The sequence below is a fragment of the Elgaria multicarinata genome, chromosome 7 (genome assembly GCF_023053635.1).
Source record: "Elgaria multicarinata webbii isolate HBS135686 ecotype San Diego chromosome 7, rElgMul1.1.pri, whole genome shotgun sequence".
NCBI classification, from domain to species: domain Eukaryota; kingdom Metazoa; phylum Chordata; class Lepidosauria; order Squamata; family Anguidae; genus Elgaria; species Elgaria multicarinata.
The window spans coordinates 114,681,634-114,696,589 of record NC_086177.1 but is presented as its reverse complement, the minus strand read 5'-3'; the positions used below and the strand labels follow the sequence as shown (position 1 = coordinate 114,696,589).

Below are 14,956 nucleotides of genomic sequence, written 5' to 3'. Positions count from 1 at the left end.
GGCTTATGAACGCTCGGCTGGGAGGCGCGGTGCATTGTGGGCGTTGTAGTCCTCTCGCCCGCCCTCTATTATTATTATTATTATTATTTATTTATTTATTTATATAGCACCATCAATGTACATGGTGCTGTACAGATTACACAGTAAATATTGCACTCTCTGAGTGCAATACCTTACATGTCTCCCTGTTATTATTTATTTTATTTTTATTTACAGTTATTGCATTTGTATACCGCCCCATAGCTGAAGCTCTCTGGGCGGTTCATATAAGATAAAACATTTTAAAACAATATACACAAATTAAAAACCACAAAAACATATAAAATGTGCATACAATTAAAACCACTGTTAAAGGACATTTTGTTCCTCTCAGCCCAGTCTTCCAACCTGTCCAAATCAGATTGCAGCCTCATTCTGAAATCATGGGTGTTGGCCAGACCGCCCAGAAACTGGGCATGTTGAGCCTGGAGAAGAGAAGATGGAGGGGAGACATGAGAGCACTCTTCAAATACTTAAACGGTTGTCACACAGAGGAGGGCCAGGAACTCTTCTCGATCCTCCCAGAGTGCAGGGCACGGAATAACGGGCTCAAGTTAAAGGAAGCCAGATTCCGGCTGGACATCAGGAAAAACTTCCTGACTGTTAGAGCAGTGCGACAAGGGAACCAGTGACCTAGGGAGGTCGTGGGCTCTTCTCCCACCCTAGAGGCCTTCAAGAGGCAGCTGGACAACCATCTGTCAGGGATGCCTTAGGGTGGATTCCTGCATTGAGCAGGGGGTTGGACTGAATGGTCTTGTAGGACCCTTCCAACTCTGCTATTCTGTGATTCTATGATTCACAAACTTGATAAGAAGCCCATCAATCTTATCATCCAGATCATTCATGAAGATATTGAATAATCCTGGCCCCAAGACAGAGCACTGTGGTGCCCCGCTGGTTACTGTTCTCCAACTCGATGTAGAGACATTAATGCTGACTCTTTGGCCGTAGCTAGACCTAAGGTTTATCCCAGGATCATCCCGGGTTCGTCCCTGCCTGAGTGCTGGATGCCCTGTGTGGCACTTAGATGAACAGGTTTGACCCCAGGACAATCCTGAGATAAACTTTAGGTCTAGCTACGGCCCTTGAGTGCAGTTCACCAGCCAGTTGTGGACCCACCTTATCCAAGCCAAACTTTAGCAGCTTGTTAATGAGAATGTCATTTGGAACCTTGTCAAAAGCTTTGCTGAAATCGAAGTAGATTATGTCCACAACATTCCCTTTGTCCACTAGAGTAGTTACCCTGTCAAAAAGGAGACAAGATTTGTGTCACATGACCTATTTTTGACAAAGTCATGCTGACTCTTAGCAATCGCAGCACTGTCTTCAAGATGCTTGCAAATGATCTGCTTTATTGCCTTCTCTAACTTTTTTCCAGGTATTGAGCTCACTGGTCGATAATTACTGGGATCCTCTTTTTTTCCTTTCTTGAAGAGGGGGACCACATTTGCCCTTCTCCTGTCCTCTGGCACCTCCCCAGTTCTCCAGGACTCCTCAAAGATAATTGATTGTAGAAGAGCCATCTGGTAGAGCTCCTGTGCATGCAAAAGGTTCTGGGTTCAGTCAGGTCTAAATGTGTAAGAGACCCCTGTCTGAACCTCTGGAGAGCAGCTGTCAGTTAGTATAGAGTAGGCAAGACTGAGCTAGGTGGACCAGTGGTCCAGCTATGTATATAATGCCTCTCCCTAGGTTCTCTGTATTACAGGGCTTGGTGGAGCAGGGGGTGTCATGCCTTACCTTGAGGAACATTCCTCTGATGAGGAAGAGGAGCGGGAGAGCCAGCCCAGCGGGCCCCAGGCAGAGAGCTGGAAGCTTCAGCTGACAGCACACCCCCTGGGACCAATGGAAGAGCAGCCTGGCACTTCTGGCAGCATTCCTGGAGTTCCCCAAATCCAGGAAGCTGAGCCAGAGATAATTCATCCTTCGGAATGACACAAGATCAAATGCCAGCAGCAGAGAGACAGGAAGAGGTCACAGTGCGTGGCCTCCCTTAAGAGCCACACGCTGACCTAATGAGACAGCTGTGCTGATTAACGGCCAGATTTCAGAGTAAAAGGCACTGCAATGGCTCACACCTCTGGCTGAATTACTTCCATGAAGTCTACCAGTTATTAACTTATGCTCCCTAGTGGATGGCCTGACACAATGCCTCTGTTTCTATGGGACGAGCTGCCAACATTTGGGTCATAGAATCATAGAATAGTAGAGTTGGAAGGAGCCTATAAGGCCATCGAGTCCAGCCCCCTGCTCAATGCAGGAATCCACCCTAAAGCATCCCTGACAGATGGTTGTCCAGCTGCCTCTTGAAGGCCTCCAGTGTGGGAGAGCCTACAACCTCACCAGGCAACTGATTCCATTGTCGTACTGCTCTGTTTTTCCTGATGTCCAGCTGGAATCTGGCTTTCTGTAATGTCTATGCAGGGAAGTCTGGAATGTCTATGCAAGGAAGGAGAACAACTAGTAAGAGAGAAGGCTGTTGACCAGGCCAAGCTAGAAAGCCAGGATCTGGATATTTATTTCTGGCTCAACTTGCCTGAAAAGGCAGTTGAGCCCTAGATGTTATAGTTTCATATTGTTTAGGCCTATTTCTAGGCTTGCAGCCCCTGACAATGTGACTCCAGTAAGGCGCAAAGTTGTACATGGAAATCTTAAATACAGAACAATAAAACAGGGGTTTTAAAAGGCAAGGCTTTAAAAATATGTTTTTGCCAACTCAGCCCATTCCTGAGAACTGTAACATCTGATAGTGACCGTAAGATGGCGATGTTGCTCAGATATAGGTCCAGCTCCAGTGCTTCAGGAGTTGTGCATCTCCGTAGTGTGTGTGTGTGTGGGAGGGTTCTCATAGGGCATTTCTGCTTTCTGGCCCCAGGGATATTCTTCTGGCATCAAAGCTTCAGAAGGCTTCTCATGCCACCAGGCTTATGTGAGGGGAGGCATTTGTAATGTGAATGGGAATTATGGCCGATCTTGGCTTTGCACTGGCCTGGTGAACCCAACTTAAGCAAAAAACGCTTGTACAAAAACAGGTTAAGCAGTTTAGACCCTGCACTATAGCAAATGGCTGTCCAAGCCTAGAACCAATGGCTACTGGTCCTGATAGCTATGTGCTACCTTCAGGATCAGAGGCAGTAAGCCAGGGAACATGGGTGGGAGGGTGCTGTTGCACCGTGTCCTGCTTTGTTGGTGCCTGGTTGACAGCTGGTTGGCCCCTGTGTGAACAGAGTGATGGACTAGATGGACACTCGCTCTCATCCAGCATCAGGGCTCTTCTGATGTTCTTATTCAACAAAGTGAGCTTTCCCACCACTTTATCACCAGGGCAAGTACTACCTCAACGTTGGTGTTAAGGCGCAGGCACAGGGCCATGAACAAACTACCTCCTTCCATGCAATTCTGACGAAGGAGAAAGGAGAGGATTGAGGCCCTCTTAAAAGCCTTCTACTGGAGGAGACTGATTCTCTTTTCCTCCCCTATTGTTTACTCCAACATTCCCTAACATGGAGCTCACCAGATGTGTTGGACTACAACTCCTATCATTCCCAGCCAGGTGTGGGCCGTGCTAACTGGGAATAAGCGTTGCACTCCAACACATCTGGAGGGCTCCCTGATTGGAGAAGGCTGGTCTGCTCAACCGGTAACAACTGTCTAGGCTCTGTCTTGCGTCCTTCACATCACATCCTTTTCTAAAAGTGGAGGTTGAACCTGGGACCATCTGCATGTTGTGTATGTATGTAGTATGTGCTCTACCACTAAGCCAAGGTCCCTCCGTTGGAGAACTGGGCCTGTTTTAAGGGGGTTGGATAAATTCCTGGAGGCGAAGGCTATCAATGGCTATTAGCCCTGATGGTTGTGTGCTATCTCCAGTATCAGAGGCAATAAGCCTGTGTATACCAGTTGCTGGGGAACATGGGCAGGAGGGTGCTGTTGCACCGTGTCCTGCTTTGTTGGTCCCTGGTTGACAGCTGGTCAGCCCCTGTGTGAACCGAGTGCTGGACTAGATGGACCCTCGGTCTGATCCAGCATTAGGGCTCTTCTTATGTTCTTAACATTATTGATTTGTCCCGGTCAACCCTGTGCTGCTTCAAGGGCAGGGCCGGCCCTCTGATGGCACCTAGGATTCTGCCTTGCACGCCGCTTTCCACGGTGCCAATCCGCCCATTCCCTCCATAGGTGCGCCAACAAAGCTACCTCTAAGGTAGAGTTACTTCAGACTGCAGCGCCCCTCCTGACACCACCACCTGCTCAAGGGGCTTAAGTGCGATCCTATTCCCTTTGTGGCAGCTTGGCTGAGGAGGGGATCATGGCCTTAAAGAAAAGTCCCCTTTGGCCATTTGGAAAATGCCATTTGGGATCCTGTTTAGCCACGGAGCAAGTAGGGCCAGGAAAAGTTGCTGTGCTGAAGAAGCAGGTATTAAGAGGGGACGTAAGAAAAGGAGGAAGCGACTTGATTAAGGATGAGTGAGAGCATGGATTTATTTAACCAAAATGGACATACCCCTTTCAGTGAGGCAATTCATAATGAGTTTAAAACAACAGATGACTACAAAGCAAAACAATTGACAACGAATTAAAATCAGCAACAGAACAGCATCTGCATAGAAAGCCATGCGTCATATAATAAACAGTTCTAAATTTGGCTAAACAAAGCGGCGTACACCTAGTGCCTAAAAGATAGTAACAGGTGCCATCCCAGAGAAGGCCCTGTCCTGAGAAGCTGCCTTATACTGGGTCAGACTATTTGTCCATTAGCCCTCTAGCATCTGCCCTGGAAGCAGTTGCCCAGGGTTTCAAGTGGAGAGAGGTCTCTCCCAGAACTTGCTAGCTGATCCTTTTAATTGGAATTGGACCAGGTGTGCTACCATTGACCTGCAGCCACTCCCTTAACCTGCAGTCAATAACCCAGGTGGAACTTGAACTTGTGATCCGCCACTCTGGAGGTTGGTACACTTTAGGCCAACTGGATCATTCACCCTAGTTGCCGCTCCCTCAGTGTTTGACGGTGGGAACACTCCAAGCGAGGTGTCGGCTGATAGTCTTCGCGAACAAGCAGGTTAATGCAAAAGAAGACGATCCTTCAGACTCTCTGGTCTCAAGAAGCTTAGTGCTTACGTGTCCAAAACTGCCCTTTAAATTGTGCCCAGAAGGAAGCTGAACACCAGGTGCGCCTTCTTTTAAGTACGGGTGAAGCGCGTTCAGCCAAGCAGGGCCCGACACTTCCACTTCTAAATGCTAAGAATTGTTGATTAGTAAGGAGCAGAGTTTGACATTCCCAAGAGAAGCTGAAAAGATCTGAAGACTATCTTAATAAGCAACTGTAGCTGTGTTGCTCATAAGAACACAGGAAGCAGGGAGGGGAAAAATAAAAGGTTGTGCTAATGTTGAAGTCATGAAGTCTGCGTGGTCAAAATCATAGCAGTAACAGCTAGATTATTTATATATATATATATATATATATATATATATATATATATATATATATTATAGGGATTAATCATTGTTTGTTTCTTGTTCCCAGAAGTCCTGGGGGCAGTCCCAGGAGCAACCTGATCCCATTCCATCACTGGGTTCTAATAGCCTAATTTGAATGTCTTCAACCTAAACAGCTTGGGGCCAGGCTATCTGAAGGAACGCCTCCTCCGTATGTACCTGCCCAGACCCCAAGGTCATCTCCAGGGGTCCTTCTCTGCGAGCCCCTGCCAAAGGAAGTGAGGCAGGTGGCTACCAGGAGCAGGGCCTTCTCTGCTGTGGCACCCCGGCTGTGGAATGAGCTCCCTAAGGAGGTTCGCTTGGCACCTACATGATATGCTTTTAGACGCCAGGTGAAGACCTTTTTATTCTCCCAGCATTTTAGCAGTCTATAAATAAATTTTAACTTGGTGTTTTAAATTTGTACTTTTGCATTGCTGCTGTTTTTATCTGGTTGAGCTTTTATATTGTATTTTGTATTATGGTTTTATACTGTTGTTTTATACTTTGAATGTTTTTAATTTTTGTGAACCGCCCAGAGAGCTCTGGCTATTGGGCGGTATAGAAATGTAATAAATAAATAAATAAATAACCCCCCCACCCCTATTTCATCTTAAGACTCTAACTATGCAAACCTCATGACTTCAACATTAAGTAAACTTTTATTCCTTTCCTTTTCCTTCCACGCCTAAAAATTCCTGCTTTTTATGACATCTTATTAGTGAAGAGATCTGGAGATCTTGAAAGCTTGCACATGATTTGTGACTTTTGAGTTGGCCTCTAATAAACTTAGTACCTTAATATGGATGATCCTAATAGCAGCCTGCAGGTGGTTTTTTCTACTGTTATGCAAATACTTGGACTGCTGTGTTTGCAATAATGCCATTTGCAGGTGGAATGCTTCCTATGGTTAAGTGCTGAACTGAGAGCGCTTGTCCTGCAAGGTAATTGTGGAGAGCTTCCCCTCAGCTGACCTTGTGCTGGCAGCAGTCTGACTTCTTTTGACTGGCTCTCGCTCTCTTCCTGGTGTACAAATAAAAATGTCACCCACGACCCAGGTGGGACTTGAACCCACAATCCCCAGCTCCGGAGGCTGATGCCTTATCCATTAGGCCACTGGGCCTCTGGTGTAGTTCTTTGGTGATGCTCTATTTTCACAACAATGCTCAGGACAGATGCCGACCTCAGCACACAAATTGCCCTGAGGATGTGTGTGTGGAAGATAGTTCTCCCTCCTCCTCCTCCTCCTCCTCCTCCTCCTCCTCCTCCTCCTCCTCACACAGTGGATTCCCAATGAAAAAGCAAATCAGGACCAGGACAAGCAAAGCCTGTTTTATCCCAGTTAGCATGTGGGCTGTGGGAAATTTCGGAGAGGCTGGAGTCTGCTGTTATGGGTCTGATGGTGTTTGTGATTTCTAGGGGGCAGGAGGCAGTCGCTCGCAGCAAAACATTCTTGTGGAATCCAAAAGTGTTACACTTTAAAGGGACACAAAACTCTTTGTTGTTTGCATTGACTGTGATGTCATTTTTGTAACATTTTGCCAAGTCACAAAAGCAAAAGATAGATCCCTGCTGCAAAGAATTTACAATCTACCTTTCAGCAACGGGCTTGAGTGATGCATAGTGTGCTTGGAAACTCCTAGGCGTGTGAGGAAGTACATGTGGGTAACTGTGGCGTTACACCACACAAGTCAGTTCCCAAATGTATGTCTGCAGTTTGTAAGTCTGTGGTGAGTTTAGAATGTTGGCCTGTGTGGGGGGAGATTGAATATCTTAGGAGTGGGGAGGAGGGATATATAAGGGGAGGACGGAGGGGATTGTGGGGGACTTTTGGGGTACTCTTAGAGTCTTTGGTGCTCTCTGTGTTTAGAGTGCTTAAGTTCTGGGAAATTTGAGGTTCAGGGTAGAGAGTGGTGTCTCTGGAGTGTGGTGTGCACGTAGTGGATGTATATTAATCAACACAGATAATAAAGAAAGCTCAAGAGTGATTGTGTGGGAGAAAGGAAAGCGTGTATGTGAATGAGTGAAAGGATTGGATGAAAGGTTTCAAAAAGGTTTTTAAATGTTTTATTTGAAACAAAGCCTGTGAACTTTTAAAAATAAATTTAAATTATTTTGTTTTTAACTACCACAAAAATCCCACCTGTCTGTTTGGCATTTATCATCTGAAGTTTACACATTTAGCAACCACTCTGACAATAATTCACCTCAGCACATATAACTCACAGTGTTTTATTTTATATAGTGAAATCCTTCTCTATTTAACCCCTTTCTCCACATAGTTTGGAGTAAGGAGGTTTTTATCCCTTGCCTCAGGCGTATCGAGCGGTGGTGCTGGGCTTGAGCAGGGAGCAGCCGTGGCCGGGCCTGGGGTTCAGAGCCTGTGTCGTGGCAGTAACCCATGTTTGCAATGTACCACGTCACTGTCTCACCCCAGGACTCTCTCTCTGATCTACCGTATTTCTTCAATTGTAAGACGCCATCGATTGTAAGATGCACTTTAATTTCAGTACCACCAACAGAAAAAAAAACTAAGACGCACCCCATTTTTAGAGATGTTTATATGGGGGGGAAAGTGCGTCTTAGAATCAAAGAAATAGGGTATACATGGTGGTAAAATCCTTTCCATGGGTTGTCTTTTGCGTTCATTGCTAGAGGGGTCTTTTATTTATTCATTTATTTATTTGTAACGTTTATATACCGCTGAATATAATAGCATCTCTCAGCGGTTCGCAACATTATGTACATCGTCAGGAATAAATACAGCTGCTTGTCTTGTCTCGCAGCATCTGCCTTGCCTTCCAAAGGGGCTATGTTCAGTCACTTATTTTATTTTATTTATTTATTTATTTATTTATTACATTTTTATACCACCCAATAGCCGAAGCTCTCTGGGCGGTTCACAAAAATTAAAACCATAATAAAACAACCAACAGGTTAAAAACACAAATACAAAATACAGTATAAAAAGCACAACTAGGATAAAACCATGCAGCAAAATTGATATAAGATTAAAATACAGAGAACAGTAAAATTTAAATTTAAGTTAAAATTAAGTGTTAAAATACTGAGAGAATAAAAAGGTCTTCAGCTGGCGACGAAAAGAGTACAGTGTAAGCGGCAGACGGACCTCTCTGGGGAGCTCATTCCACAACCGGGGTGCCACAGCGGAGAAAGCCCTCCTCCTAGTAGCCACCTGCCTCACTTCCTTTGGCAGGGGCACACGAAGAAGGGCCCCTGTGGATGATCTTAAGGTCCGGGCAGGTACATATGGGAGGAGGCGTTCCTTCAAATAACCTGGCCCCAAACCATTTAGGGCTTTAAATGTCACTATCATCACAAAGGGTGGCTACCTTCCACACTTTGAGGTTGCCCTTCCAGTGGGGCTCTTTACCTGAGAGGTGGACAGAAGTTGTAGACCACCCGGGGTCTGCTGGCTGCCAGAGAGTTTCCAAACCAAGCAGAAGCTACCACAAGGTTCTTAAAGAAGCGTGAATATTCAGGATCACTTCACCCAGTTTAGTTGTCCCTTTTAGCAACAGGTTGTGAGTAGACATTCTTGCTTTGGAAACTTAACACATAAAGTAGACCACACAAGATCAAAGTCAGCCAACTCCTGTCCTGTCTGGCTCCAGAGGGTTCACCCCCTCTTCCACCTGGTGTTGCTGTGATGTGTTACCGCACAATCCTATGCCTGTTTATTTAGAAGGAATGCCATGGAGTTCGGAGGGTTTACTCCCAGGTGAATGTTTGGTAGTCTTCTGAGCACTGCACATACATTGTTTGCTTGTTTTGAACTCAGTAATGCTAGCAAAAGCCCTGTTGAAGGTGGTAGAACCCCTGCCTTGAATGCAGAAGGCCCCAGGAACAGTTCTTGGCATGTCCAGCTAGGAAAGAAACTCAGGTAGCAGATGCTGTCCAAAACCTCTGCCGGAGAGCTGTTACTTGTTGGCATAGACCATCTTGGCCTAAACACGGGAGGGAGACAGAAGAAGGACAAATCCTGATCAGCAAAGAATTTGACTTAGGTGCTTCCAGAGGGCTCCTTGCGCTAGTGATGGAGAGACACCGTGCAGCTGTTTTGTCTTTTCCTCCTCAACGTGTTTTGCATACTAAGAAAAAAGATGGAAGGAGCAATGAGAAACCCAGGAGGGTTACAAATGGAAGACAATGTTGTCAGACTCCCTGTAATATTCTGTAAATGAGGTAGGGCAATTTCACAATAAAAGCCTCACCTGGAAGCATCCTATGTAATTGTTTTATTAAGATTTTACATGAGCCATTTTGGGCACTGAAAAAGCAGCATGTACATTATTTCAATAAGTTAATTTAAAATTGTTTTAAAAATGATTTAAAACTAAAAAATAATAATTCTGCACATCCAGAGACCATCTCCTTGGCCAGGCTGAGCCTCACTGTTGTCATGCTGTAGCTCTATCCAAAGCTTTGATTGCTTGCGGTGTCTTCTCTGAGTGCACCCTGATGGCTGCCAACTGAACCCACCATATGACTACATTCAGAGCCAGAATCAGGCCTCAGCTTCATTTTATGAGGCACGTTATCAGCACTTCTTGCAGAAGTTTGCGTCAAGTGCTGATCACGCAGGAGACAGCGGGCAAAGGGCTCCCACTTGGGGAAAAGAAAGCAATAGTCAAGTTTATTGTATTTAGCAACCAGCCATTATACAGTTTCACAGAGATGTGTTCACATAGCAATAAGATGCAGGTCAGTGAGGATAATGACCTCTTGGAGGAAGAGAAGGAACCATCTTCATCCTCGTGCAATAAAAAAAAGTTGGAACCCTAGAGAGTAGGATAAGAGTCCCAAGGCCACCTCCCAACACAGCGGACGTCATCACTTTAAGTTCAGCATGGAGTCCGGGGCTTTGAGTCCAAACAGGAAAATGAAATTCCGCCTGGTCTTAGTGGTCACAAAGGTGTGTTGCATGTATCCATACAGTTATGTATTTGCACAGCTCACCCCGACCCAAGCAGAAGGTAGCTGGACAAGAAGCCCAAGCAACAGGTGGGCAGAGACTTTCCTGCTAGGCTGGAGAAAGGGACTGACAGGTGGGGAATAGAGGACACAGCAGCTGCCAGCATCCAGGTACAGGATGAGGGAAGATTCCCCTGAGAAGGTTAAAGCTAAGAACTTAAAGCAAGCAAGAAAATATGTAAATAACTGATCAAGGGGACTGTTCCTTAAGGCTACATCTAAATCACGCGATCTGCTCTCTCTCTTTCTCTCAGTTTTTCATGAGGAATGTTGGAGTGAAAGACTGATAAGGGTACTGAGAGTTATCTCTGTGATACAAGAAGCCGCTCAGTGACTTATAATTCCTTCATCTTGGGAGGAATTGTGGAGCACGATGGGTTATGACATTTGAAATCAAACAGGCAGATAGCAAGCAGCACAATGGATAAAGTATTAGTCTCTGAAGCTGGTGGCTGTGGGGTCAAGTCCCACCAGGGCTGTGTGTTTTGGCATACTTTTAGGTATGCACCACAAAACAGGATAAGGAGAAATACAAACGCAAACAACCTTTCTGGGGCTTATGTTCAATCCAGTGAACGAAGACAAACACTACATTCAGGACCTTCCGAAGGATGATGTCATTCAAAATAGGGATTTGGCTAAAGAAGGTGAGTTAAGAAATAAACATTCCAGGTTCAGAATCCCAGGTCATGTTGCTGCAGGGCTCAGGAATAAATCTCTCTCAGCCCAGCCCCGTAAGACAGAGATAATGCCAGTTTATTGGAATCAGGTATGTGGATCCATGAAGGTATGTGGATCTTTGATGTTCAGGAAGTGAGACCCCCAAGTCCTGTGAGTCTTTCCAACCTTGGCTCCTGCTAAAATATCTGGAGGAGAAAGGAGAAGGGCATTCCAAAGCAAAGCATTATGTGCTCCTGATCCTCACCAGAGTCATGAACAGCTTGTGGCAGTCAGCCAGTTCTTTAGAGGTAATTCACTGGGTGGGAAAGAAACAGTGAAACTCTGTATATAATTAGCCACCCGCCTCATAATAAATCAGCCAAGGCTGGAAGACAAAGCTGGCGTGAGAACTCCCTTTCTTCTGGTTGCCTACCTGTACTCTGATCCCAGCAATGGAACGGACTTTCTGTCATTAGAGGCCTTTGTGATTCGGAAAAACAAAACAGCCTTGAAGCCGGATCAGGTCATAGGGTCATATACTTCAGCTTTCTCTTTTGCACAGTGGCCAAACTGATGGCCCCCGTGGGAAGTCCACAGCCCCACCATCCCACTTACATGCTCCAGCAACTGATGCACATAGGAATATTACCTATGACACTGGAGGTAGCACATAACCATTAGGGCTCATAGCCATTGAAAGCCTCCAGGAATATGTCCAGTCCCCGTTAAAGCCATCCAAGTTGGTGGTCATCAAATATGAGCTCATCTACACCAAGCAGGATATTCCACTATGAAAGCAGTGTATAAAAGGCAGGAGCCACACTATTGCTTTATAGCGGTATTGAAGCGCCCTGCAGGATCTACACTGCTGCTTTATAGTGGTACTGAAGTGCACGGACAACTGTTGGGGCCCAGGACACATCTACACCAAGCAGGATATAACCATGAAAGTGGTATGAAAGCTGTTTATGGTCTGTGTCAATGGGCCCCAACAGTTGTCAGTACGCTTCAATACCACTATAAAGCAGTAGTGTGGCTCCTGGCTTTTATATCCTGCTTTCATGCCGCTTTCATAGCGGAATATCTTGCTTGGTGTAGATGAGCCCTATATCTTATGCTACTGAATTCCACACTTAAACTATGCGCTGCGTGAAGAAGCACTTCCTTTTCTCTGTCCTGAATCTCCCGCTGTTTATCTTCATGGGATGATCCTGGCATCACAGAGAAAGGGGAAACACCACACTCAATGCCAGCTTTAGGTAGTTCTGCCACCACCCTCTGGACAATCCTCCTGGCTAGTGAATGCAGGGACACCCACAGCCCTTAAGCTCTTCCTCTAGGAATTGGGGAAGTGTCGGCAGACTCTCTCGGTTGCTGCTGGAAGGAAGCGTGAGTTTGTCCCCAGTTGCCCAAAGCATGTTGCCAGAGAAGATAAACCACAGGGTGCTCTCAATTAACCCGCCAACTTCCACTATTCTGAAATTAAAAGGTTTGTTTCTTTTTCCTTTTTAAGGTAAAAGAATTGAGAGAGAGGCAAACGAAGGGCAAAATAAAACAGAAAAACGGACTACGTATCCCGCTAGCCTACACTTTCTCCTTGGGATGTCTCTACGTTTGGGGCCTGCTATTATCGCCGGAGGAGTCTGTTCCTTTTGAGCTTTCCAGTTTGTCTGACCCTGTGACCTATCCCTGCGGGGTGTCTCTTTGATGGGAGTCCTTCACAGGAAAAGCCATCCTTGGAATGTTCTTCCTTCCCATGGGCAGCTCAGACTGGGGGAGACTGGGAGCTAAGCATCTGCAGAGCTGCGGGCGAGACCCCGGGATACATTCCCTAATGGTCCAGCCGCTACAGTGCTCCTGGTACCCCTGGGACTCACTCATACCCAGTGCCAGGAACTCTCCATGAACCAAGCTCTCGTTAGCATATCTGCAAGGCTACTCCCAGGGCTTATGGGGCCTGGGATAAGGTAGGATGTTGGGGGCCTTGCTCTTGTCCCCCACAAGGGCCCGTGCTCTGGCGAGCCACGCTGCAGGGCCAGGATAGGGGCCGACGGTGTGCACAGGAGCTCGGGTAGAAGGGCCCTTTCCTTTGTGGGGAGCTGACAGAAATTGCCCCAAGGTGAGGTGAGTGTGCAATTGTGCCAGAACCCACAGCAGCGACCTGTGTCTTTCTGAAAGGTGCAAATTACGGCAGAGACATGTGAGAGAGAGCAGACCTCACCCAGAGGGGTTCAACCATCCAAGAACACAGAAATCGATAGCTCAGGGAACACTCCAAAGCAGCTTTCCCCCAACCTGGTGCCCTCCAGACGTATGGACTACAACTCCCACCATCCTCAGCCAGCATGGCCATTGCACTTTAAATACTATTCAGAAGCTTCAGCTGCTCAGACTGCTACGGACAGACTGTCGACCTTGACTGGTTACAGGGAGCACATGATTCCCTTGTTACAATAGCTTCACCGGTGCCTGATCTGTTTCCGGGCACAATTCAAGTGCTGGTTATGACCTATAAAGCCCTAAACAGCTTGGGACCAGGCGAGCGGAAAGTCTGCCTTCTTTGATATGAGCCTTCCTAAGTCCTAAGATGTTTGGGAATGCCCTTTTCTTGGTACCGGCAGCATCAGAGGCACATTTGGTTGGTGACATGAGAGAGAGCCTTCTCGGTGGCTGTTCCCAGGCTGTGGAACTCCCTGCCAAGGGAATCCTAGCTCCCGCTCTACAGTCCTTCTGCCAGCAGGCAAATATGTGTATTATTCAAGCAGGCTTTGGGCATGTAAGCTGATGTGAAGCTGAAGGGTTTTTAAATTGATTGGTTCTGCCTATTTCTTTTGTTGTTGTTGTGTTTTTAATGAATCTGTTTTTATTCTCTGTTTTAATTAAGATTTTGTTGCTCTAAATTTATTGCTAGCTGTCTTGAGATCCAACATTTTTATTTTTTTAGTGGAAAGGCAGGATGGAAAATAAATAAGCCCACAGAATCGCTGACTGCACTTGTGGGGAGGAGGCTGAGAGGCAGGGACTTATCGAAGCTATGCAGCCGCGTTCACAGCTGAGCTCAGATATGGAACTAAGAATCCTCCCGCTCAGAGTCCACACTCCTTTGGGAAAACATTTCCCTATTTATCCTCTTTAGCGAGATGCTGACGGGGACGTTTGTCTTTCCCCTGGCTTTGCGCACATAGAAACAGCTTGACCCGGGCAGGACTTCTGTCCTAGAATCATAGAACAGTAGAGTTGGAAGGGGCCTATAAGGCCATCGAGTCCAACCCCCTGCTCAAGGCAGGAATCCACCCTAAAGCATCCCTGACAGAGGGTTGTCCAGCTGTGCGTTTCTTAAGGGATCACAAATTGCGTCACTGGTGACCCTAAACGCCTTGCCAGCTTTCGTTTGCCCAACTCTAACTTTAGGGTCTGCCCAAGCGTTTTGCTACCTGAGGTGAAGGACAAGATCATAGAACCATAGAATCATAGAATAGTAGAGTTGGAAGGGGCCTATAAGGCCATCAAGTCCAACCCCCTGCTCAATGCAGGAATCCACCCTAAAGCATCCCTGACAGATGGTTGTCCAGCTGCCTCTTGAAGGCCTCTAGTGCGGGAGAGCCCACAACCTCCTTAGGTAACTGGTTCCATTGTCCTACTGCTCTAACAGTGAGGAAGTTTTTCCTGGTGTCCACCTGGAATCTGGCTTCCTGTAACTTGAGCCCGTTATTCCATGTCCTGCACTCTGGGAGGATCGAGAAGAGATCCTGGCCCTCCTTTGTGTGACAACCTTTCAAGTATTTGAAGAGTG

The 14,956-nt window shown here is 46.4% G+C and overlaps 1 non-coding gene across 1 annotated transcript; it reads right to left on the bottom strand.

Annotated features, from left to right (window-relative positions):
• Positions 1-6,558: 6,558 nt before the first annotated feature.
• On the bottom strand, positions 6,559-6,631 carry TRNAR-CCG (transfer RNA arginine (anticodon CCG)). The gene has a single exon. It is a non-coding gene; the product is annotated as a tRNA-Arg (tRNA).
• Between the last annotated feature and the right edge of the window lie 8,325 nt (positions 6,632-14,956).